We start from the raw sequence: 24,715 nt of genomic DNA, 5'->3' as shown, positions 1-24,715 counted from the left end.
GCCGGGACGAGGTAGGGCCAGTGGCGAAGTTTTTCTCGTGAGCAGACTGAGCTCCTTTTCCCCACGCGGATGAACCCCGGCCGCCTTAGAGCATTGACCTGCGCAGGGTCCCACAGCCCCCGGGTCTATGCGGGTGCCCTAGGCAGGCCCGGCGTCTCCTGCCTCCCGGCGCCAGCTGTCCCGAGGGTGGAAGACCCGGATGGACGCCCCCTCCCCCCGGGGATGTCCCTTCTTTAAGCCTCAGTTTCCTCCTCTGTAACTTGAGGGATCGGACTAGTGTCAGCCGTTGAGGCCCTTCCTGCTCCGCTTGGATGATTGCGCGCTCGGACTGCTTCCAGAGTGGTTTCTACAGACCATCTCTTCAGTGAGGCGGGGGTCGTACGTTGGGGACAATCAAGGCTATTCGACAGATGAAGAAACTGAGGCAGAGCAGGGAAATGACTCGCCCGGGTCACCCTGGTAGGACGCCGTAAAGACGGGACGTGAGGGGAGGAGCCTGGCCGTCCGTCCCCCGCGCCCCTCCTCCCAAGACCTAGCGAACTCCGGACCCCCTCCTCCCCTCCCAGGGCAACAGGTGTCTGCGGGCGGGGCCGGAGGCGGGGAAGGGAGGGTGGGGCGGGGCGCCGGGCGCATGCTCCGCTGGGGGGGAGAGGCCCGAGGCGGCCAGGCCTCCCCGCGCGCGGCCCCTAGTGCCGGTGCCCCGCTGTCAGCGCGCCCCGCCCCCCGCCTCCGGCCCCGCCCCCCTGCCCGGGCCGAGCCGGAGCCTGAGCCCGGGCGGCGAGCAGGCAGCGGTGGCGGCGGCACGCGGGGGCACGGGACTCCTGGCGCGGCAGCGGGCACCGATGGGCACCTTCTCCCTCCGGGGCTCGGCTCCGTTCGGAGGGCCTCTGCCGGGTAAGGGCGCGCGCGGGGCCTCACGCGGGGCCAGCGCTCCGGGGACAGGGACACACGCGGGACCAGTGCCCGGGGGACGAGGGCAGCTCGAAGGCCGCCTCCCAGCCCCAGCCCCGGCTGCCCGAGCCTCCCTCCTGTCCCCCAGCAGCTCCGGGTGGGGAGGGAGAAGGCACGAGGAGGCCTCTAGGGCCCGGGCACGAGACTTGGCCCTGAATTTGGCACTTTTACCGGGAAGTGTGCGGGCCCGGGGGCAGCCGGGGTCCGGCCGCCCGAGGCAGGCCGCGCCGAGCCGGCCCTCAGGCTGGCTGCTTCCGCCTGGGCCGGGGGTCCCCGCCCCCCTGCGAGCCCTTTGGGGTGCCGCTGCTCCGGACCCACCGGGCCTGCTCCGCTCTGGCCGCAGTACCCCAGGCCGCCTCCAGGAGGCAGGATGAACCTGAGGAAACGCCCACAAAGGGCTCCTGGGGCCGTGACTGGAGCGGGCCCCACGTTCGCCCGTGGGCTGTAGCTCGTTGGAAAGTAGTGGACGGGCCCGGCTCTTTGGGAGTCAGGAATGCTCTAGAGCAAGGGGAGCACCTGGCTTGGGGCGGGCCCACGGGCTCCAAGGAAGCACCGCTCGCCCACTGATGGAGCTGTCGCCGCGGCTGCTCCCCTGCCCCTGCCCAGCTCCGAGGCCTGGGACGCGAGCGGAGCTGGCTCTGCCTTCCGAGCGCCGCTGCCGGGGCTCCCGGCTGGAGGCCAGCTTCCGGCGGGGGTGGGGGCTTCTCCCACGTTTTCCCCAGCTCTGATCTAGTTAGCTCGATTGTCCGGGAGACTCTGCTACTGCCAAGTTTGCCTCATTCAACAGGTCCTGGCCAGAAGTGTTTCTGAGCCCCCTCCTCCCTGCCTCTCTGCCCGAGGGTCCCGGCGACCCAGGGGGAGGCTGTCTGCTGTTGGGGAGTCGGAGGAGCTGGCTTCCCGGCCCGTCCCCGCCCCCCGCCCCGCCCCCGCCTTATTCTGGGGCTTCCGTTGCCTTTTAACTGTGCCTTTCTTCGGCGTGGTGGGAGGGAGGAGAGCAGCGGGATCCGGGGTCTCCCAGACTCTTCGGGCGACCAGCAGATAGTGCAGTTGTGAGCCGAGCCGAAAAGGACTCAACGACCCGAGCTTATCTTGACTTTGTCGCCTCGGAGCCGGGTGCCGAGCCTGGGGAGATACCTGTATCGGGGCCAGGGCAGCTGGAAATCCTTTCGTGGGGAAGATGGAGGCTGGCTGCCTCCGCGGGGAGCCCCCTGCGAAACTCACCCGGGGCGCCGAGCCCGGCCAGGGCCAGGGTGACTTTCCTCGCCCAAGGTGCTGCTGAGTTGGGGGGGTTCCAGAGAACATCTCGTAATCCCTTCCTCCCCCTGCGCTTCCTGCCAAGACTCCAGTTAAGAGCTCGATCCCCTCTGCCTCCGAGAGAGCCCTCGGTGGCAGAAGCAGCCCAGGCGCAGACGGTGCCCTGCCAGGTAAAGAGGGAGGCTCCGAGGCCGGGGGACCTCCGTGGCGGTGGGGCTGGGCTTGGGGTGGGGGTCGCGGGGCTTTGGAGGACCTTCCAGGTGTTCCGGTGAGGGGGCGTCGTTCGGTGATTCTGATGCTTGGAATTAGGGGCTCCTTTTGAAGGGAAGTTCTGGGTTTTCCCGTTGAGACTTTGAGTGCCTTTGGCAGTACCTGGCCTGGCCCCGGAGAGGGGAGCCAGCCTTTCTCCAAGGTAGCCTGGCTCTCAGCTAAGTGCTGGGGCCACCCCGAAAAGCCCAAGCGGGACCAGGGAGCTTCTGGGTCTATATACAAGACAGCCACCGGGGAAACGGAAGGGCAGCCAGGAGGAAAGGCAGCAGAGGGAGGGAAGGAAATCATTCCAGGCAACTTTGGGCTCCGGCAGATTTTGTTCCTGAAGTGAACTGGAGAAAGAAAGGGAAGTTTTCATCCCCTTGGCCCCCAGATGTAGAAGCACAGTTAAGAAAAGGCTCTCTTCTCCCTGTGAGAAAGCTTTATGAGCTGAGGTACAAAGGATGGGCTAAAGCCCCGGGAAAAGGATATAAAAATGGCCCAAGGGGAAAGTCTCCACATTTTATAATCCTCCCCCCAAAACAAGCTGTTGGCTTTCTAGTCCTAGACTTTTTCTTGGGTGATAAGGCTACTTGACCAGAGAGGAATAAGCTAGGGAGCTGGGCTCACCCCTTTATGGGTCCAAGGTATTTAAAAGGGAGAAAAGGCCCCAGCTTGCTGGACTGTTTGCCTCATTGCCCCCAGGGTTTCTGGGATCCCCTCCTCCCTGTGTCTTTGCACTAATGGTCCTTGTCACCCAAAGAGTCTGGGAGAACTAGCCTTGGAAGCCTTCTCTTCCAAGGTCCCCCCCTGCAGCTGAGGGAGGGAGACACCAGCAAGAAGGCAGACACCTCCCCCAGGAGACCTCTGGGCCTGGCTGGGCTGAGCTGAGATTTCTTGGGGTCCCTCCCCTAGTGCCCTGTCAGTGATGGGGGAGTGAGTGCAAGTCCCTGCCCTGGTGCTCAGTTAGCTGTGTGATCCTGAGCTGGTCACTTCCCCTCTGGGAAAGGAAGCTTGTGCCTGCACTCCCCCGGGGCCTCTGGGAAGAAAGCACTTTGGGAATCTTCAGTAGAGGTGTTGGTCCTCTTGGTCAACGTTTCCACCAAAGAGTAGTTATCACAGCAGCTGAGATTGTAGGAACGGGGTCTAATGAGAGGCTTGTCTAATGATCTTTATTGGTGCTTGTGCTGGTGTGGTTGATGAATTAGTCAGCACATTGCAATCAGTCACCTGTTTGATGCTTTAATTTATAACTCCAAGTTGAGCTGACCTTCCAGGAGGGGACTGCCTACCCCCCCACTGGGGGGCCACGGAGTCCCCATCTACTCTTACCTGCAGCCCTTTGCTGGAGAATTGACCCAGTGCCTTCTCTCTGAAGTTTTTTAAAAACCTATTTTCTAGAAAGTAAAGGGAATATTCTTTGTTGATTTACCCTTCGGAGGAGCAGTAATAAGGAGCCAGCTCCTTGACCTAAATCCCTTTTTCTGTGTAGATCTCATGAGCTGATTCTGTTTCTTTGAAGCACCTCCTTACTTCATAGGGATTAAGGCATTTTCCTTTTTTGACCTGACTAAATATCATCTGGATCACAAAACAGCCCAGAATTCAGCCAGCTGATCAGTGCTGGGTCTGGCACCTGGGGCTGGGCATTGTGCTAGGTGTGAGGGGACCGATGACCAGAGTGTGCAAAGTAGTACGGAAGCAGCCCCTCTACCTGAACTTGTTTGCTGCTTGCTCCTTTTCTCTACTCCTAGGGCCAAGTCCATCCCAGGAAGGAGTGTCCTATGAGATAACAGAAAGAGACAGAGATGGGGAGGGGAGAGGGAAGGCCAGACAGAGAAAGAGAGGGGGGAAGAGGGAAGGAGAGAGAGAAGAAAGAGAGAAAGAAAAGAAGAGACAGACAGGAGAGGGAGGAAGGGAAAGAAGGAAGGAGAGACAGAGGCGGGGAAAGAGTGAAGGAGAGAAGAGAGAAAGAAAAGAAGAGACAGAGAGGAGGAGGGAAAAAGGGAAGAGAGACAGAGAGGGAAGGAGAGACAGAGAGGGGGGAAAGAGGGAAGGAGAGAAGAGAGAGCAAGAAAAGAAGAGACAGAGGAGAAGAGGGAGGGAAGGAAAAAAGGAAGGAGAGTCAGACAGAGAGGGAAGGAGAGACAGAAGAGAGGGAAGCAGGGAAAGAAGAGGGGAGGAGAGACAGAGACCAGGGGGTGGGGAGTAGAAAGAGACAGACAGATAGAGAGGAGAGAGAGGTACAGAAAGAAGGAAGGAGAGACAGAGGCAGAGAGGCTTGTGCTCATGCTCTTGTATGCCCAAGACCAATACACCTGGGGCAGGAGTGGCTGAGAAGGATTTCTGCTTCTGGTTTCTTGCGGCTTCAGCAGGTGGGGCTGGGCTGAGCCATCAGAGCCGTAGATGCTCCATGGTCCTAAATCAGACTTCAAGCCCAGCTCTGGCACTTCAGTCTTCGCACAGCATGGGCCTCGGTTTGGGAGGCCGACCTGTGGCTGGACACCGAGCGGTCTCTCCCTGCCCTGTTCACAGTCATGTTGAGGAACCAAGATCCCCACTCCTGAAAGGGGCCACGCGGGCTCCTGGAACCAAACACAATGCTTAGATGCTGTTAATGTGCAAAGCTTTTAGAGCTTCCAAACAGAATATAAATCAGGAGGGTGAAGATCCCTCTTCTGACCTACTTGCCTCCACTTAGAATTTAGAGGTCACGGGTAATCCTTGGGATAAGTATCGCACTCGGTGGCCAGCCTGGGCCAAGCAAACCCCGGCTGACCCCCGTCGGAGACTTACGGGACAAAAGGTCTCTGTGGAAAGGTTGGGAAAATGGAGCAGAACGCCTGTTTGCCTTTGAGTTCTTAATGCTAGGTGAAGGACCAAGCCGATTGCCACAATTTGTAACCGAAGCAGCCTGTAGTTATGAGATAATCACGTTTCAGTGACAAGTTGCCAAGATACAGTAGAAGGGAACCAGTTATTTAAAGAGAGTAGCTGGGAGTGCGTGCCTTTCCGAAGCATGTGAGCGAGCTGAGCGGGAGTCGCCGGGCTGACCAATGACCAGAGTGCGCAAAGAAGCCTTTCCTAAAGGGGACTGGCCGGGGAGCGGAGGCTCCAGCTCCGGTCCCTTTCCTCCCTCGCCGCAATAAGGAAATGGGCCAGAGAGACTTAAAACCATCATAGTTTTTCCATTGAAACATCTTGTGGGGCAACTTTGTATTAGGTTGCAGAAACATTAACTATTTAAATGTCCAATCACTCCATCTGCGATGATATAAACTATTGCCCCGTCGCTGACTGCCTGGGGGCTGTTGGGTAAATTCTGGGTTCCGATTTGGCTGCTCTTGCCGCTGGCTCCCTTAGGCTCATGTCAAGGAGTCTCACCTCTTAGTTCTTTCCCCCTGCCTCTCGTGCTTCTAATTCTCAGTCCCGAAGGAGCTGTGTGAGAGTGGGATGATGCACATTTTTGTCATGGAAAAGGCAGACTGTGAGAGAGGCAGTGGAGCGGGACTGGAGTTAGCTCTGCTGTGCCTTGCGTGACATTAGATAAAGCCAAAGGTTCTCTTGAGGCCTCGGTTTCCCCTTTTGTTTCAGCAGACACCTTCAGGCTTCAGAGCTGGGTGCTTTCTCTGGGTCAGGCACTCCTGCTGAGGGAGATTCCTGGCTCTCTGGACCTGTGATAGTTTCATGAGTGTTGGGGGTGGGGTAGAGAGTCCAGAATTTCAGCTGGGCTACCTCCTCCCCCACCAGGGAGCTTGCTTGCTGCCTCCCACTGGTCTAGCATCCAGGTCTAGAGCCCAGACCCACTCCGAGCTGAGGCAAGAGGTCCCTTTATCCCAGGTTTAGCCCCTTCCCATGGTCCTCCAGGGTACCCTCCTGCTGTGATGTCTCAGGGCCAACCACAGTCTGGAATATTGTGTTGCAAAGGAAAAAGCCTTGGGAAGTTTGGTTTTAAGGCTCTTTTCTTCCAGTTTTTCTTTGTTAAGCCTCAGCTCGAGCTCCTTGCTAGTATATAGGGCAATGGAGAAGGTGCTGGCCACAGCCTTGGACGCAGCATTTGTATGATGGGATTTGAACTAGAATGGTTCGATTGTCTTCAACCAGAAAGGAAAGCAGCCAGGGAACTTTGGCTTAATGTCTCCCAGGGGCAGAAAACTGTACTCCTCTTGTGCTGACCCGACAGTAAGAATCCCAAAGTGTGAAAAATGAAAAAAAAAAAAAAGATTGTATTTCCAGGGGACTTGTTTCTCAGACTAATCTTAGTGCAGTCTCCTGAAAGAGAAATGAGGATGATTGTTTCTGGGGCTGAAAAGAGAGACCAAGGGTTCTAGTGTTCACAGCACTGGACTTGGAGTCAGGAAGCCCTGCGTTCAGAGCTCTGTGATCCTGAACAAATTCCTTTACTTCGTGGGCTCTCAGTTTTCTCATTTGTAAAATGGACTTGATGAGCCTTGAGATCCCTCCATTTCTGGGTCTGTGAACGTGGCTCTGACCTGTAACTCCTGTTTCTAAAGGATTAAAAAGTTCTACCTCCACCTAGTCAGAAGACAGGGTAGATGAGGAGTGAGAACATTCTACAGCTGACTCAGGAGCAGAGCAACTGGAACAGTGACAGAAAAAAAACAGATGAAGTAAGAACACGGAACTTGCAGAATTTAAGGGTCCTCGTGTGTCCTTGTGCAGCATAATAATCTGGAGTATTAAGGGAAGAGAGTGAAAGCTGTTATGCTGTTGCTGTTACTTAATGGACTACTCCTCCCATTACTGCTGCAGTAAATAGTAGCAGTAACAGCACTGAGTAGCAGTAGTAAGTAATAGCAACAGCACCATTAAGTAGTAGTAGTAGTAAATAATAGCAGAGTACCACTAAGTAGTAGTAATAAGTAGTAGCGCCAATAGCACTGAGTAGTAGTAATGAGTTGCAGTAAGTAGTAGCAATAGCACTATTAAATAGTAGTAATGAGTAGCACTAAGTAGCAGCAGCAATAGTAATAGTAGTAGTAGCATTAAGTAGCAGCAGTAGTAATGGTAATAGTAAACAGCAATAATAGAACTAAGCCAAGGAGGGAAAGGGACTCCAGCTTTTCTAAGGAAAGGAAGGGAGTTATGGGGGTGAGAAAAATCCTAGGCCGGGGAGAGATGGCCTTGCAGAGGGTCGGTTCAAGAGATGAAGGGAGAGAGACAATGCTACATTGAATGAGGCTCGAAGCAAAGACTGGGCTTTTTGGTGAGGGCTTGAACAAGTCAGGGAATTGAACCAAAAGAAGATTCCTGTTTGTGCTTAGGGCTTTTAAAAGTATCAGAGAGAGGGCCATAAATCAAGAGTTGGAAGGAGCTTCAGAAGTCATAGAGTCTAATTCCCTTGTTAGAAGGAGAAAAAAACTGAAGTTCATAACGGGGAGGGGCTCGCCCACCAAGACATGGCTGGTTTTAAGTGCCAGAGCTAGGATACCAACCAATATCCTCTGCCTCCAAATTCAGTAGAGTCTCCAAAGTACCATCCTACTCCCTCGCTCTCTCACTGGGAGCTTCTACATTGTTTAACTTCAGGGGTTCAGAATGTAGAGCTGAGAGGAACCTCTGAGATTATCTAGATTATCCCCCAAATTTTAGAGATTAAAAAAAAGTTGAGGTCCAAAACCAGGAAGCCTCTTGCTCATAGTAGAAAAGTGGGATAAGGAAGAAGAGACAAGTCTTTGTGATCTGTGTCTTTCTCTACTTCTCAGTCAAAGACACTATATTTAGCAAGACAGTTTACGGGAGATAAGATTTTGCCTTCCTCTGCCAGGTTGGGTATTTATTTTTAATGGCAAATACAAAAGCAGAGAATTTTCTTTAGTCTCTTTGTTCAGACTACTCTTGCAAAGTTGGATTTTTGTCTCTTGGTCACAAGTCTAAACAAAGAGTGAATATTTAACCACTTTCAAGGACAGCCAATGATCTTTGACCACTAATGGAGCATGAAATTAGGACACAAGCAAGAATTCTAAATCAAAATTTTCATGTAATGAGTGTGGCAATAGTGAGTCTCAGGTCTCAAACTTTATCGTGTGGATTTGGATTCTTAAGAAAACAAAAGATGGAGTTCCAACTTAAGACAGGGTTTATCATTTGAACTAGTATATTTAAATATGGGGCAAGGCAGGGAGTTCTGGCCTAGTTCTTGTTCTTGACTCGAGCTTACTACATGATCTTGAGCTATCCCCTTCCCATTTCTGAATCTTAGTTTCCTTATTTGTAAAATGAGGGGTTCAGGGCCTTGCCTGGGAGTAGTTTCTGGGGGGTGTGGAGAGAATGTGGCAAAATAGGGACACTTATGCATGGCTGGTAGAGTTGTGAACTGATCCAACCATTCTGGATCGCGATCTGAAACTATGCTCAAAGCGCTATAAACCTGCATACCTTTTGACCCAACAATACCACTATTAGATCTGTCTCATAAAGAGATTTTTTTTAAGGAAAAGAAACTATGTGTAGAAGAATATTTAGAGTAGTCATTTTGTGGTAATAAAAATTGGAAATTGAGGGGATGCTCATTCACTGGGAAATGGATGAATAAGCTCTGGTACATGATTGGAGTGGACTACTATTGTGCTATGAGAAATGATGAGCAAGATGATTTCAGAAAAACTTGGAAAAACTTGCACGAACTGATGCAAAGTGAAATAGAATCAGGAGATCATGGTACACAGTAACATTGTGTAATGATCAACTGTGAACGACTTAGTCGATCTAATGAATTTAATGATCCTGGACAATCCAAAATACCCATGAAGAAAATGCTCTCCACCTCCCGAAAGAGAACTGATAGGTTTTGAGTGCACGTAGAGATCTGTTGCTTTTTTTCCTTTCTTTTTCTTGCCTTTTTTTTTTGCAATGTGACTAATATAGAAATATATTTTGTACAATTTCACATGTATAATGGGTATCCTATTGCCCATCTTCTCAATGGGTGAGGGAGAGGGTGAAAGAGGGAGACAATTTGGAATTCAAAAATTTTTAAATGGCATGTTAATCAACAGGAACCCCAGTTTTTTTTTTCATTGTTACTGTTTCATAATAATTAAGACAGAAAAATCTATTTTGAAAAAAACCTTAATTTAGATAAAACTTCAGCTTTCTCCTTCAAGGACAAAGGGATCGAGGTTTTCTAATATTTTTTCTTCAAAAGCATGAGATGAGATCATATGTATAAAGTTCTTAGCCACTGAGCCTGACGTGGAGTGAGTGGGCACCCTATAAAATGCTTCTTCCTTCTTTCCCCATCCCTGACACTTTCAACAAAAGTTGCCTTACTTCTTCTCTCCCCCTCCCCCATCCACACTCCAGCCCATTCGAGCTGAAAGGAAATCTCTTCTGGAGCTGACCATGCATGTGCACAGAAGCAAACCCAGGCAGTAGTAGAATAGTAAACTCACTTGTTAAACAGTTCCACACAGTTGGTAACTGTCCTTTGAGCTTCACAACAACCCTAAAAGTATGTCCTGTGGTTGTTATTATTCCCACTTGATGAGAAGGAAACTGAAGAAACTGGATGACTTGCCCAAAGTCAGGTGGCAATTTTTTTTTTTTTTTTGGCTGAGGCAATTGGGGTTAAGTGACTTGCCCAGGATCACATGGCTAGGAAGTCTTAAGATCAGATTTGAACTCAGGTCCTCCTGACTTCAAGGCTGGTGCTCTATCCATAACACTAACTAGTTGCCCCAAGATGGCAAAAATTTAAAGCCTTGTGTTGCCAACAAGTTTGCCATCACTTGATGGCTCTCATAAGCACTTGACTAAGTCTGAATCCTCCGCTTGAGTCCCATGGCTGAAGACAGTTTCATCTGGTCAGCATGGTCCCTGCCTCCATCCAAGCACTTACATACAGTCTCTCTGATCATTTAGAGTCTAGTGGCTGTCCACTCTCCTGGGCCCAGCCTGGAGGCCGTGCTATCCCATCTCATCTTCTCACACTGAATTCATGGCGTCTCCTCACTCACTTCTCAGACAACTGAGTTCAACTGAGCCACATCTAAGGCTGTACACTGGATCTTCTTTAATTTGACTCTTCTTTCTGGCCTGGCAACATCCCCCCCCCCCGACCCTGTGGCCCCACATACGGCCCTTCCTCTCAGCCGTGGGTCTGCTAGTCCAATCTACATATGATACTGAGCATCCTTCAGAACTGCAAGGAACTGAAGAAGCCATCTTCTTCAATCTTCCCATTTTACAGAGGAGGAACCTGAGGCACAGAAAGGGTGAAGGTTGCTGAAGACCATAAAAAAGCAGTTAAATCGGAGAATTAGCAAATGGGCGGTTTTTCCCAACTGATGATCATATTGAATAGTAGAGAGAGGAGGTCAGATCCTTGGCATCCACTGGAGTTCTTCCAGATTGGTCTTGATACATCAGTGGCCATTCTGAGTAGACTTGTTTTTGTTCAGCCCACATTTTCCCATCTTGTTCACAATAATATGAGGGTAGAGTTGCTCACGGTGCCCTGGGAAGTGCTAGTATGCTAGGAGGTTTCCCCATCAGGCAGTGTCAAGTCCAGACATCAAAATCTAGACTGAGGTTAGGTTGATTTGCATGGCTCAGCCATGAATTATGCTCTAAAGACCCATGGAGGGGAGAGGTTCCAATGGCTATAACTTGCTTTGAAGAGGCAATTGCTATTGACATCCTTGAAGGTCTCTTCTTCTCCCTTTCCCTCTCTTTCTCTCTCTTCTCTCTTTTTTCCACCTTCTCTCTCTTCTTTGTCTCTGTCTCTGTCTCTATCTCTTCCTTTCTCCCTTTCCCTCACTTCCTTCTTGTTCTGTCTCTCTTTCTCTAGTCTGTTCGAGTAGTGCTGATTTAGTGTCTGCAGCACTCCCTGGCCAGAGCTGGCAGAGCCTGCCCGCTTGGACCCCATTTGTCCACACCAGCTTTTGATGGCTCTCCAAAGTACTAGCGCAGGCCCTGGCAATGTTCTTCCAGCATTCTGGGAGCACTTTGGCCATGGTTCTGAGTAATGCAAAAATGCAAAGAGAAAAAACCCCAAAGAGCCTTTTCATTCAAATCATGGACCAAAAAAGACAGTTTGAACACATTTAATATTGTCACGTAGTGTTTGCTCATCCTTCTCTACTTCTATATATTGAGGAATAGTGATGACAGAGCACTGAATGACTTCTTCCCTTTTTCTTGCTCCTTGAGCCTCTGACAAGGGTATCTAAGGATGAGCCATCATTGCCCTGTATTGTACAGTCAAACCTTGAAAGCTCTTAGTGTCCTGCTAAGCTGAGCTTCCTGGCTAGCTGCTCTGAGAGGGCAAAGACTGGATTGGTGGAGGGCTTTTTTTAGTATGTGGAGCTTCTGTCAATCCCTCGGTCAATGTCAATACATCTGTCAATGTATCTGGCCTGGCAGCCAGGGCTTCAGAACTCTGAGCCAACTGGTCCAGACTCTGCAGCCCCAGAAAAGCCCCCTCCTTCCCCCAAGTACCTGTGGCTGCAGACAGAGCTATTTTAAAAATGCTCATTTCAGTAGATTTCGCGTGAATACGTTTTACAGTTAACTTCCCTACAACTGTTCAAGTTGACTGCCTAGAGAAGGGCAAAAGGGGAACACGGCAGGAACTGAGTTAGCCACCCTCTGACTAATGAGTAGCTCCTTGTATTAGCAGTTGATTTCTGGATGCATGTCCATCAAATGCAAGGACTCTGTTGAGGGACATAAGGAATGCCTACCTTCCACAGTTGGTTATCAGGAAGGTAGCCTTCATCTTCCCCTAGAAACCATGTGGTAAATGGTGCTTGGGCCAAAGGAGCTGTTTGCTCTTGCTGTGGAGCAAAATCTAGACCCTCCTCCCTGACTTGAGCAAGTTAACTGCTTGGGAAAGGGACTGGAATTTTGTATTCCTCTGGGGGTTTTGTGTACGAGAGCTTGTGGTCTTGATCAAGGATGCAATATCCAGCTGATCAAGTAGAGACTTAGCCACATACTCTCTAATCAATCAAAATGTCCCCTAAATAATAATGATAAGAAGTTACATTTCTATAGCACTTACTTTGTGCCAGCCACTGAAGTCCTTCACAATTACCATCTCCTAATAGGATCCTCTCAACAATCTTGAAAGGCAAGTGCTATTATTATCTTTAAATACTAGAGGAGAAACTGAGGCAAACTTTTTGGCCACTTAGCCATTTACATCTATGTCCTTTATTTCCTCTGAAATTAAAAAAAAACCACAGAAGATAAAGGAACCCCATTCTATAACAGAATTGAGAGGTTTCTTGGGGTAGGTTTTGACAGGCATCTTTGTGGAGCCCGAGACCTTTTGGTGTCTTTTGGGGACACTGAATTCAGGGATTGTCTGGTGCTTTTTGAACTGCTGTGTATTATATCAGGTTCAGACGAGCAATTTTGTTTCTTACTTAGCGCCTGTAGTACTGTGAATAAGTCCCTTCCTAGCTATGGACTTCAGTTTCCTCCCTCTGTTAAATAAAGGGGTAAACTCCATGACTTCTTAGGTACGGGTCCTTTTAAGCTCTGGCTCAGGGAATCCTCCAACCTTGTGCCTTGGATAAGATAAGGCAGGGCTGCTTCCAAAACGCAATTTGTATGACGTTACCAAGTTTGGGGAATCTGGTGTCTCCCTAAATTCGGTGTTTCCATCAAATCCATAGCTCATTCGCTTTGCCTTGGAGTGATCCACTGGGAATACCACTCAATGATTATTTTAACTTGTTTCTCAATAGTATTTTTCTAAATACGTGTAAAGATATCTTCAGTATTTATTTTTCTAAGATTTTGTGTTCCAAATTTTTCTCTCTCCCTTCCTTAGGCAAATGAATATCATTCACCAAAACATTTCTGAAATTCTGTTTGTGAACTATCTTCCAACCAGATTAAAAACTCCAATCTTATCATTCCCCTGCTTCTTTTTTCCTTTCCTCCTTCCATTGTTCTCTTGATATCTAAAGCAGCAATAGACTGGATTTAGCTGCTGTTAAGGGTCTCTTTTAGTTCCATGAGACTATAGAGAAATGTGTTCTGTGAATCTGACCAGAGCTGGGAGCTCAAGAAAAATTTGAGGGGAAAGACAGCAGGAAGCAGGTTAACTAATTTCATTGGTGTGCTCTTTTACTTCTCTGAGAGGGTGTAGGTGGTGAAGAACTCTGGGTGCTGCCTTCAGTCAACCAGGAACTTCCAGGCCCCAGTGTGTAATGAAAAATAGGGGGAATCTCTTGTATTGACTAGGAATTACTAGAGAAAACAATCAAATTGGTGAGACATGGTATTTTATTTAACTTTAATTTTTTTAAATAATTAATTTAATTTTTTAGTTAATTTTAATTTTTGTATTTTTATTTAATTTTATAAATTAAATAAATTAATTAATGAAAGTGGTGACTATAAACTTGTCAGCACTTTGAAGAGTTTTAGACAGAGGTTAATAACATGGGTTTCTCCTGATAATCAGAAAGGATTAGGGATTTTTGTTCTTTGTCTTCCAGACAACATAAAAACAAGCTTTTCTGAATTAGCTGGGCAAAAATCAGAAGGAAGCCAGAAAGGAAAGTTTGGGAGAGAGTGACAAGAGTTCTAATTAGCTCCTAGAAGTATCAGAAAAGAAGCAATTGGGCTTTTATAAGAATCTCACTGGAGAAAAGGAAGGAGATGGTGGGGAAAACATTTGTAACTTTACTAGGCACAGGACACACACATTGGGGATGGGCAACTGATGTCAATTGAACTTGGGTATAACAGATTCTATAAGAATCTCTTGTCCCATATTACTTGATGTCCTTTGATTCTGGAGAAATGTATATCTAAGGCTAGAACTCTTCAGGGAGTTCTCTAGTCTGGTAGTTTTACCTCTTTCCTGTTGTCTCTAGAGCCCTGATGCACTGTGGTCCATCCTTATGCTATCCTGAAAGATTTTGCTTAGTCCTCACTTTTTTTTATTTATCATTCAGTCTAATGTTAGCCTTTCACTGGTCAGCAGACAGACTGAAATGGAATCAATCGGTTCTTCCCGCTGCCCAACAAGTGGTTTCTTTGGCCAAGGTCTGCTTGGTTCTTGGGAAGAGGAAGGAGGAAAAGAAGGGAGGGCCTGGGAAATAGGTGAAGAAGGGCAAAGAAAAACAGTTTGCAACTGTTCAGATGTTCCGTTAAAAGATTTGAAAGCTCTAAGTTGGGGATTCATAATTCAGCAACTACTCAAAGCGTATGTTCCTTTGGTGTCGTTAAATCTTGACTGAAATCGCCGGCACACTGTTGTTCTTTCATAGGACTATGGAATCTGGCAGAGCTCTAGATTGTTTTATAGATGAACAAAGTCTGTTATTAAAGTCATTGAGTTGAGAGTTGCCAAAGGCAGAAGAGGAAGTTGTAGAAGCCATCTAAAAAGAAATGTCAAATCAGCTGAACTGTCCTTTCACTGCCTTTGGCAGCACTGAGCTGGGCAGGAGTGTTTCTAGCGCTTTGAGGGAATTGGGTTTCTACCTTTAAAGAGGATGGCAGCGAGCCTTCCTAATCACTTAGCTTGACATTGTGTGGACGCCACCTCTCATTGGCCATCTCCAAGGATTCTGCTACCGGTCTATTGTTTTCCTACTTTATTTCCTGCTATCTCACTGCCCGTGTACTTGAAGAGAAAGCAGACATTTCCATTTTCTGCCACTGCTATGATTTCTTTCCATTCCAAAAACAGGAATTCTCTACCATTTACCATGAGTTGGCGAGATTGGACTGGGCCTGCCAGCCCCCCTGAGCCTCACTTGCGCAAACAGTTATTATTGAGGAATTATTTTCAAATACATATAAACCCTTAGTATATTCTCCTTTAAATTCCAACATTTAGTCCAGGGTCTGGCCCATAGCTGCTCAATAAATGTACAACCCTGCCCCTCCTGAGCTTCCCTTCCTCGGGTTTAGTATCACCAGATCCTATCATGAATGGGTCATCGAGATGGCCTGGACTTAAGACTTTGTGCCATCACATCTCTTTAACCTCTGTTAACCACTGTTTTTAACTGGTGTGAGATACGTAACTAAGCTTGTGACCCTAGGCAACTTATTTAATTTCTCCCTGCCTTAATTCACTAGAAAAGGAAATATGGCAGCAAGAAAATCCCATGGACCTTAGCAATTAAAGAACAACCACAATACTTTAAATACTAAAAAATAGTAGGGTAAGAGAGCTTATTCAAAATCTCTTGGATCCTGGCAATCATCCATTGTGTTAGCTTTCCTTGTCGTCTTTCATCTGTGAATTTGATGCACATTTATCTAAATCATTGATAAAGCTGTCCCTTGATCCAAATCCCAGCCCTGATCTCTGGGCTCCCACCATGTTGACATTGGCCATAGAGGCCATATAGCCTGATCCTCTCATTTTATAGATGAGAAAACTTAAGTTGTCGAAAAGAAAAATGGCGTGCTCAGGAAAAGCCAGAGAGCTGGTGGCCAAACTGGGGCATAGCCAGAGGTCCTCTGTTCCCAACTCCAGCACCTCCCTGTTGTGCCATATTTGTGAAGCCCTTGGCAGCATGACTTGAAGTCACTTCCCTTGCCAAGGGCTCATAAACCATCTTGTTAGCAAACTAACCTAAAACTTGTCCGCCAGTGCTCGCCCTTCTTCCTTTAGAGCAGGAAAAAGAGTAGGAATCCCACCTCCCCCTTTCTCCTTGACATCGATAGACACAGACTAAGGAAATCCTTTTTGCTTGCTGGCTTGGGGAGTCTTGGAGAAGACTCCTGTGGTCCTGGATCTGAGTCCAAAAGAGCTTGAGAATCATTCAGGAGCAGTCCTCATCTGTCTAGTTGGCAAAGACTGATATTGAATGTCATTTTCTACTTGGTAAATATCTACTAGGTGCAGGCAAAGTATTGGGTTGGGTGCTGAGCCAAGGAAAACAAAAAGGCGATGGTCCCTGTGCCCTCAAGGGGTTTCCATTCTCCTGTGGTAGGTGGGGCTGCAGCCTAAGACCAGCCATTTGAGGAGGAGGTGAAGGAGGAGATGTCCTCTACCACCTCAAGCTTTGAGCTGCCTTCATTCAGTGAGATCATGTATGCAGCTGCAACATTGGGATTTGAAAATTAATTGTCTCTATCCTGGCGTAGCAGATCATTTTGATATGAATCATAGCAGGCACGAGGCTGAGAATTGTGCTGCCAAAGAGGAGCCAGACAGGCAGATTTTAGAACCTGTTTCTTTCTGAGTAGTCACAAAATGCTCACAGTTTCAATCAAAGAGGTTATTTTCTAGAGTTTGCTGAAATTTCTCCTCCCGAGGGGATGCCGGCATAGGCTTTCTGACAACACGGGATGATAGACTTCCCAGTTCAGAGGAACCTTGGATGGCTAAATCATTGTTGATTTTCCTCATTTTACAAATAAGGAAAGTGAAGCCCAGGGTTATTTGCCCTGGTCACAGTGTCTTAAATCGGAATTCAAATCTAGGTGTCTTCCTTGGAGGGCCAGGGCTCTCTATAGCGCATCATCCTGCCTCTCATCTAGTCCAGGACAAAGCTGTTGTCTGACTCTGAGGAAACTGTTTCCAGGACCACAGATTTAGCCTTAGAAGGGACTTTGAGGCCCTCAAGGCAATCCCCCTATGTTGCTCATCTCTCTGCCTTAGCTTGAATCATTCCGGCTGTGGGCATAGTAGTAGTAACCAGCTTGAAATTGTTTTTGATGAACAGCCCACAAATTTCCTATCGATGAAGGACTGCACAAATGCTTAATAATTAAGCTTTGTATCGAGTTTCTTTCGTGGTCTCTGAAGCCCCTTCTAAGTTGTTCTCAGTACCCAGAGCCCTGACACTTGGAGTTTTTAAACTTGGAATGGGAGCTGAGTAGACAATCATCATGGAGTCACTGCCTTGTTGAACCTGCCCTTTGGTCACTCTGTTTGGTTTTGATCAAGGGGAAACTGATTCAAAGCTTGCCTACTTGAGTGAAATATTATACCAATGACTTCAAGGAAATGCAAAGGAGGAAAGGTTGAAAAACAGAAAGCGAACAAAGCTTTTAAAATTCCTATAATGATGGGACCTTCTTGAAGTGTCACAGAAAAGCCACTGGCCAGAAGGGACTGATTTACCCATGTGGCCTTCTGCATGTGGATTTCTGTAGACTTGGGAAGCCATGGAATAGGGTTGAGATAAAGGCAAGGGAGATCTCTTTTTCTATATCAGTTAAAACTCAAATTGTCTAACTGCCTAGGACCTATTAGAGAGATGCACACAGGATATTTGGAAACATCCAAAGTAGAGGAGACAAGATCACTTAAGCCTATTTCATTTTGCTTCTGTGCAGCATCACTTGAACAAACATCTCCCATGTTTGTTGTGAGTTTCCTTTGGCTTTCATATGTTTGTTTGGTTACTTACTGACCTCTGCTCCCTGTCAGTCTCTCATGGTTTTTTCTCTTTCTCTGCCCCTCCATTACAGTCTGTTTCAGAAAAACATGAATTATTAGCATAGTATAATGGGAAGGGTCCAAGATTTGGCTCTTGCATCCAGGGCTTCCAGTACCTTGTGACCCCATAATATAAAATGTCAGGGCCATAGAGAATTCTTAAATGCTGGCTTCGGTAATGTCCTATCCTAGGTGCCAGAAATAGAAAGGTGAAAAAAGCTAGGTTTCCTCGTCCTCAAGGAAGGAGTTGTTGTCTAGTGAAAGGAAGTTAAGATGTGTACAAAAATGACAATCATGGAGACAGAGAAGATCTACCTGTGGACTTCACACCTTGAACCATTTGTAAGGAATTTTTCCGATGAAGAATCCTTCTAAATGTGATTCATTCAGTCGCAAATTAGCCCAGACTTATCTTGAGAGGTTTATATACCAAAGGAGAGGAAGGGAGGGAGTGCTCCTAGACACACAAGATTAGGACTTTGACGGGATACTTGATCAAGGTCACACCAATGTCCCCCAATAAAGGAAAAAGGAAGGAATACATCTGGACATTTCCCTCTATTCTCCATATCTATGTTGGATGGAATCTTTCAATGGAAGTCAACGAGAAAACAATCCAAACCGTTCTCTCCTGGTAAATTACCTTTTCCAATCGCGTGTCACAGCGAGTTATATAACTGGCGAGGTCATTGTCCCTCTGGTGCCTTCTCTGCAATCTCTCCCTAGTAAAAGCTTCAACTTTATCCCCACCCACTCTCTCTTTGCGCACTCTGTACAGACCGTATCCAAGCTTTGGGGCAGTCTATCCAAGCCTCATCCCGGCTGATGCTTACCTCCAGCTCATCACCGATGGACAGGGTAGCTTTTTTTAATTCCCCGATTTTTCTTATTTGGCTTTACTGACATGAAAGTGAATTAAGGTAAGAATACTGTTTAAAATGAGGAGATTTGGGGATCTGAGGAATAGCCACACAAAGAATGAAGGGAATAAATACGACGTTGTTCTATTCTGTGACACCTGGAGGGGGCTCTGTGTCTGTGTGTTCCTTGGAAGAAGGAGGGAGGATCTGATTTACATTTTAAAGATAAAAGCCCTAAATACTATTTATGCAGGTACAAAAATCCCTTCTGTTCTCAGCCGCACCCACGGAATTGTGCCTCTGCCAGATTCATTTCTCTGTTGGCAGATTCCGGGTAGAGTTGTTCAGAACTGTTGATGAAATAATTAAATATCTCCATTGTGTACTCTAGGCGTTAGCTTGGGTTTTATTTCTTTTGAGAAAATGATTATTTTCATTTCTGTTTCCCCAGAGGCTAGCCCAGGGCATGGTACTCACTAAGAGTTGACTTGAATCCGGTACCCAACCCTGAGGTTGGCCAACCAGAATTGGATTTTGCGATCCCACTTCTCCCCTCTGTTCCGAACGCTCTATACGGGAGCTCTGCTTTCCTTGTACTTGTAGTAGCTTCGTTAGCATGTTAATCATTATGTGGGAAATTGAACTTGGCTAGACTCCTCTGGATAGATATTCTAACGTGGAACAACTCATGTCTGTCTGGGAACATCCAGGAAAGCTTCAGAGAGGAAAATGGCATTCGAACCGGTCCTTGAGAAATCGGTATGGTTTTACAGTAAGAAAGTGTACCAGCAAAAAAATGTACTGGGAGGCAGGGATAGGGTGGGTGGAGGGTGGTGGTTATTGGAGGGTGGCTCTCCATACCCTGGGTGTGACCAAGTAAATGCTGGGTCGTCCTGAGCCATGAGTGGCGAAGAAGGGGCTTCAGGCCGAGCTTGATGGGGAGAAATTCTCTTTTCTCTCTGAGAGAGGACTAAGTCCCACTTTTGTTGCATGAGGCAGTGTGGCTTTTAACTAAATATCAGGAGGAGAGATTTTTCAGACTTTGTGATGGGGTCCCCCGATGAGCCAGAACAGCTTTTAGTCTAGGCCAGAGGCTCTCATTCCCCTGGGGAAGTAGAGAATTCTCCTTCTAAGGCTCTTAAGATCAGGAAGTTTAATATGCCATGTCAGGGCTACTGTTTAAACTCATTCTGTCTTCTCCACGGGCTGTTGGGTCTCTACTTGTATCAACAAATGCTTCCTGCAAAGAATAGAATTCTTTAGTTAGCTCCTGTGCTGGTGAATTCCCTCAGAAGATGAACCTGTCGGGCTTGGAACTGAGTTAGATAAGGTACCAGCACAAATAATTACAAGAGAAGGCTAAAGGGGGCAGGCAGGGTTCAATACAAAGTCTAATGGGGATAGAGAGGGAAAGGGAGGCCTTGCCAATGGCGTCAGAAAGTCTAAATGAAGGAAATTTTCAGAGATGGTTTAGAATTAAGCTACCCGTGGGGTGGGAGAGATGGGAAAGATGGGCAAGAAGGTACTTTAAGCAAGGAGAGAAGCAAAGATATGGAGATGAAGTGGAAAATAATATGTATGTATGATGGAGAGGAGAAGAAGGGGTCCTCTCCGGGTCTGACTAGAGCACGGATGAAAGGGAGTTTTAGAAGACATCTGAAAAGGACAGATGGAGCCAGACTGGAGGTTCCTGGATGGCCAAGTTAAGGAGTTTTGACTTTTATTTAGAAAGAAATCTAGAGTCCTCAGAGGGTTCTGACTAGGTGACTAGGTCTACACATAAGGAAGATGAGTCTAGCACTGATCTTCAAGAGGAACTGAGGAAGAAAGGATGCTGTACAGGGAGCTGGTCAGAAGATGGTGGCCATAAGAGGAGAGGAGGGGCCATTTGGAGGTAAAAGCTACAGATCAATGCTAACAAGTCAATGCTTCCTTCTGCATCACCTCCTCATCCTGGTGAGTCAGTGGATGAAGTCATCCAAAGGAATCTAGTTTGGGAAATGGGCCTGGCCCAGGGGAGTGGGAAGGGATCTTTGAGGCAATAAGAGATTGGGGGGGGTGTTATCCATTCAAAGACAGGATCTGGTTTCTGGGAGATTTCTGCAGAAGTCATTGTGGAAGCTAAGGCAATGAATGAATGGGATTAGCAAGAGACAGTTTAAAGAGGAAGAGGCTGGGGAAGAACCTGGGGAACCCCCAAGATTACAAGGTGAAAGACCTAGAAAAGGGGAAGCTGGAGAAGAAGGAAGACAAGAAGCAGAAGTGTCCAGGATGGGGCCAATATGAGAGTCACCTGCTGTCCAGTTGTAGAAGTAGCCAGGAAGAGAGAGGAGGGAACCCAAATAGAAAGCCTTTGGATTAGGCCACTAGGAAGCCCCAGTGACCTTGGAAAGAATGGTTTTGTAAAATGGAGAGGAATAAAACCAGATTTTAAGGGACTAGGGAGAGGATGAGAGAGTGAAGAAGCTGACGTTATAGGTGAAGATGATTTTTTAAGAAGTTGGGTCACAGAGAGAAGAGAATTGGAGGAATAGATGAATGGAATTGGGAGGTCCAGGGATGGCTTTAAAAAAAAAAAAAAAGGATGAGGGCCACTTGACCATATTTACAAACAGGAAGATCCCTGCAGAGAGGGAAGGTCTGATTTCTGGAAGAAGAAATGACCTGGTCCAGGTCACGTGAGCTGAATCAGTCTTAGAGCGGAGAGGCACGGGGGCCCACAGAGAATGTCTTTGATCCCAACTTTGGAAGACACTGAGGGAGACCCGGAACCTCAGTGATTCCAGAAAATGATCCAGGATACCTGCTAGAGGGGTGTGGGGGGATTCAGGGGGAAACTGAAAAGACTAATGGTCTTGATTGACTGGAGAGAGCCCAGTTGGGCACAGGTCCCGGTTCTTCTGTTTTCCAGCCTGCTGGATACAAGGGGCTTGAGGGGAAGGAGTCCCCACCTCCTGAGCCAGGGTCCTGTGACTGGGGCCTAGGCTTCATTGAGTTGCAGATGAGTTTTACAGCTGGCTGCCTCTGCATGAGTTTGTAGTGTCTGGTTGTGAGAACAGGATGGTCTGGGGGGCGGGGAGAGGCAGCTCTCGACTCCCTAGAGAAGTACCCCAGAGGGTGGGAGTTTTCATAGGCTGGCGCTTTGGGGGTGTAAAGGCAGCCTACTAACAAAGTCAGGGCCTCCCCGATCACTCTAGCATCAGTGTTGTAGGTGAAATGGAACTCCCTCCCAATTCTTCGGCCACCCTTGCAGCCACCAGGGACCCCTTGGCCCTGGAGTGCAGACCAAGGCTTTCCCTCAAGGCACTGGCATTCTCTGGCAACTTCCCTCTCTGCCCCATGATGTCCTCATGTGTAAAGCGGGGCCCTAAGATTTCTGGGCCGAGTCAGACTGGATAGTGGGAAGGTCCTCCCTCCCCACCCCACCATGGTTTTGTTTACACGGCACATTTTCTATATGGGATTGCACTAAAGCTCCAGTAGATCAACAAGTCCAGAATTCCTGTTGGCCCTGAACAATAATTATAACAATAGCCTACCCAAAAATAGCCCTTTTGATCCTCACAACCACCTGGGAGGTAGATGCTATTGTGATGTACAGGTGTGTTAGAGAGAGAGTAAATGACTTGCCCAGGATCTTGCAGCTAGCAAGAGTCCTGGATCCAGGGCCAGCTCTCTGGGCACCAGACTGCCTGTAATTGCCTTGAGACTTGTCCCAAAGTCACCCAGAAGCGCAGCACGGTCCCTAGACTCTGGGGCATTTGTGCCCTTTCCTCTCTTTCCACATCATCTCCTAGGGATGGCCTGCTCTCCTACCTCCTGGCATCTGTGCCAGGCTTGATGACCAAGCAGCTTCCTGATGTATCTCCCTCATTTCCTTATCCAAGTCAATTGCTTGTTATCTATTGGAGCTGGAGCTAGAAAAAGCCAGTTAACTCAGCGGCTTGTTTGGAAGCCAATGTCTCCCTGACCAAAGTACAAGACATTATCTCCTGACTTAACTTTGTGGTTTGGTTTTATTTACCTCTCTTTCCTAAGTTTAAAACAAACCTTAAAAAAAAAGTCAGCTAGTCTTTAAACACAAACTAAGAGGGGAAAAAGGGACAGTTTTCAAAAACAAATCGTAACTTCCTAGAAACAGTGAGCTGGAAGCTGACCCCAATGTCCTCCGGGCCCATTCTGTATGATTCTCTCCCTCCCAAATCTGGTCAACTTGAACCACTGTCCCTTCCCAGAGATCCACAAATCCCGAATGTCTACTTACTGGCTCTTAGGGACAAAGTTCCTCCGGCAGTGGAAAGGGGGGCCGGGGTGGGGTTGGGGGCTGAGACACAGCCCATCGTGGCCCTTGGCCCCAGGGAAGTGCTTTTTATTGGGCTGAAATATGTGGTTGACAGGTGAGAGTCAGAGATGGTCAATTGTTTAACCTCTTCCTTGCTTTGGTGGTTGCTTTTGGGGGAATACGTCATGGTCACACCTCGTGGTTGGAATATTTCAGCTCAGATTTAGGTGTTTGATAGCCAGGCACCAGGCTGAAGTGTTGGATTCTGGGAGAAGGGTGTAAAAGTCTCCCTGACCTGGGCTTTAACACAGTGTAGAATAGCCATGGTCGGTGTATCCTTCTTTGTCCATCATCAACACGGACAGAAGTCACAACCTGCAGCCCTTTCCACACGCTGCACATGTGGGTAAAGGATTGTGACAGTTCTTGCGGCTGATTCATCAGGATTCAGGGGTAGATTTCTTTAGTATTTTCACTTGTAATCTGATGGAAGAATTACAAGTAGAACTTCCTTTGACAGATGAGGAAGGTAAAGCTGAGTGGGAAAAGTGGCCACTTCACAGTTACACAATAAAGAAGGAGCAAAAAACTCCAAGTCTCTCAGTTCTGGGGTTTGCTTGGGTTTTTTTTTTTTTTTCAGAGACAATTGGGATTAAGTGGCTTGCCTAGGGTCACACAGCTAGAAAATATTAAGTGTCTGAGGTCAGATTTGAACTCAGACCCTTCTGACTTCAGGACCGGCATTCTATTCACTGCACCATCCAGCTGCCCCATCTCTCAGTTTTAAGCCCAGTTTCCAAGTGCTTTCCATGAATTACGCTGTGCTGATTTGTCTCTCTGCCTTTTCAATGGGAAATGGAAAATAGCTCGTGGGGCACATCATTCTACCTAATATTTGTTACATGTCTATAAGCAGCTCAGTTCTCAGATGGCTATTCACATCTAATGGGGAATTTAGAAAAAGACGTTACACAGAGAGAGAACATTTCATATTTGATCATTTTTAATCTAATTAACTTGAAGAATCGAACATTTTAAACAATGCTTTACTAATGATATCTCATTCAATATGTACAATCACCCTTGGAAGAAAACTATTAATCCCATTTTTTGCAGTTGAGGAAACCGAGACAGGCCAGGGGTTGAGTGACTTGTCCAGGATCCCACACTTTATAAGGGTCTGAGGGCAGATTTGAACTCGGGACTCGGTACCCCCATCTACCTGAGACGCGTCTGAATATGGGTTACAAACTCCTTGAAGGAGACTCACTTTTGTAGCAGGTATTTAAGAAATGATTGGAGATTTAGAGCTGGAAGGGTGCTCGGCAGCCAACCCAGCCCTAGAGAACTGCAGCATCTGCTACCCAGCTAGGGCCAGTCCGGCCGCAGCCCATTCTGCTGCTGGACAGCTCCCCCTTGGAGCTCCCACAGGGCTACCGGGCCGCCCCGCAGCCCTTTGGATACCTGATACCTGGGCACAGCTCTCCTGCCTGCCCCATGCCGTCCCAGAGTCCTCTCCAAGCTAAATCGCCTTAGTTCCTTCACAGATTCTCTTAGAGTGTGAATGAGAGACCCTTCCCCATCCTGGTTGTTTCTCCCCACCCTCATCCCCTAGCTTATCGATGTTATTTTTCCAATGTGGCTTCCAGACCTGAAGTTTCTGGTGGGTCTGACCAGGAAAGGGAACAATGGGACCCTTCCTCCTACTCCTGGCAGCTCGGCCCCTCT

At 47.8% G+C, this 24,715-nt stretch overlaps 1 protein-coding gene across 1 annotated transcript in view; it reads left to right on the top strand.

The window, feature by feature from the left end:
- The first annotated feature begins 777 nt into the window (after positions 1-777).
- PPARA (peroxisome proliferator activated receptor alpha) overlaps positions 778-24,715 on the top strand; it is a 57,744-nt gene continuing 33,806 nt past the window's right edge. The window contains exon 1 of the mRNA XM_051962852.1: positions 778-894. The gene's annotated coding sequence lies outside the window, so the exon portion shown is untranslated. The remainder of the gene's footprint in view (positions 895-24,715) is intronic.

Source organism: Antechinus flavipes, chromosome 5, assembly GCF_016432865.1.
Source record: "Antechinus flavipes isolate AdamAnt ecotype Samford, QLD, Australia chromosome 5, AdamAnt_v2, whole genome shotgun sequence".
Lineage (NCBI taxonomy): Eukaryota > Metazoa > Chordata > Mammalia > Dasyuromorphia > Dasyuridae > Antechinus > Antechinus flavipes.
The sequence above is the reverse complement of the archived record's forward strand: the minus strand, read 5'-3'. Positions and strand labels throughout refer to the sequence as shown.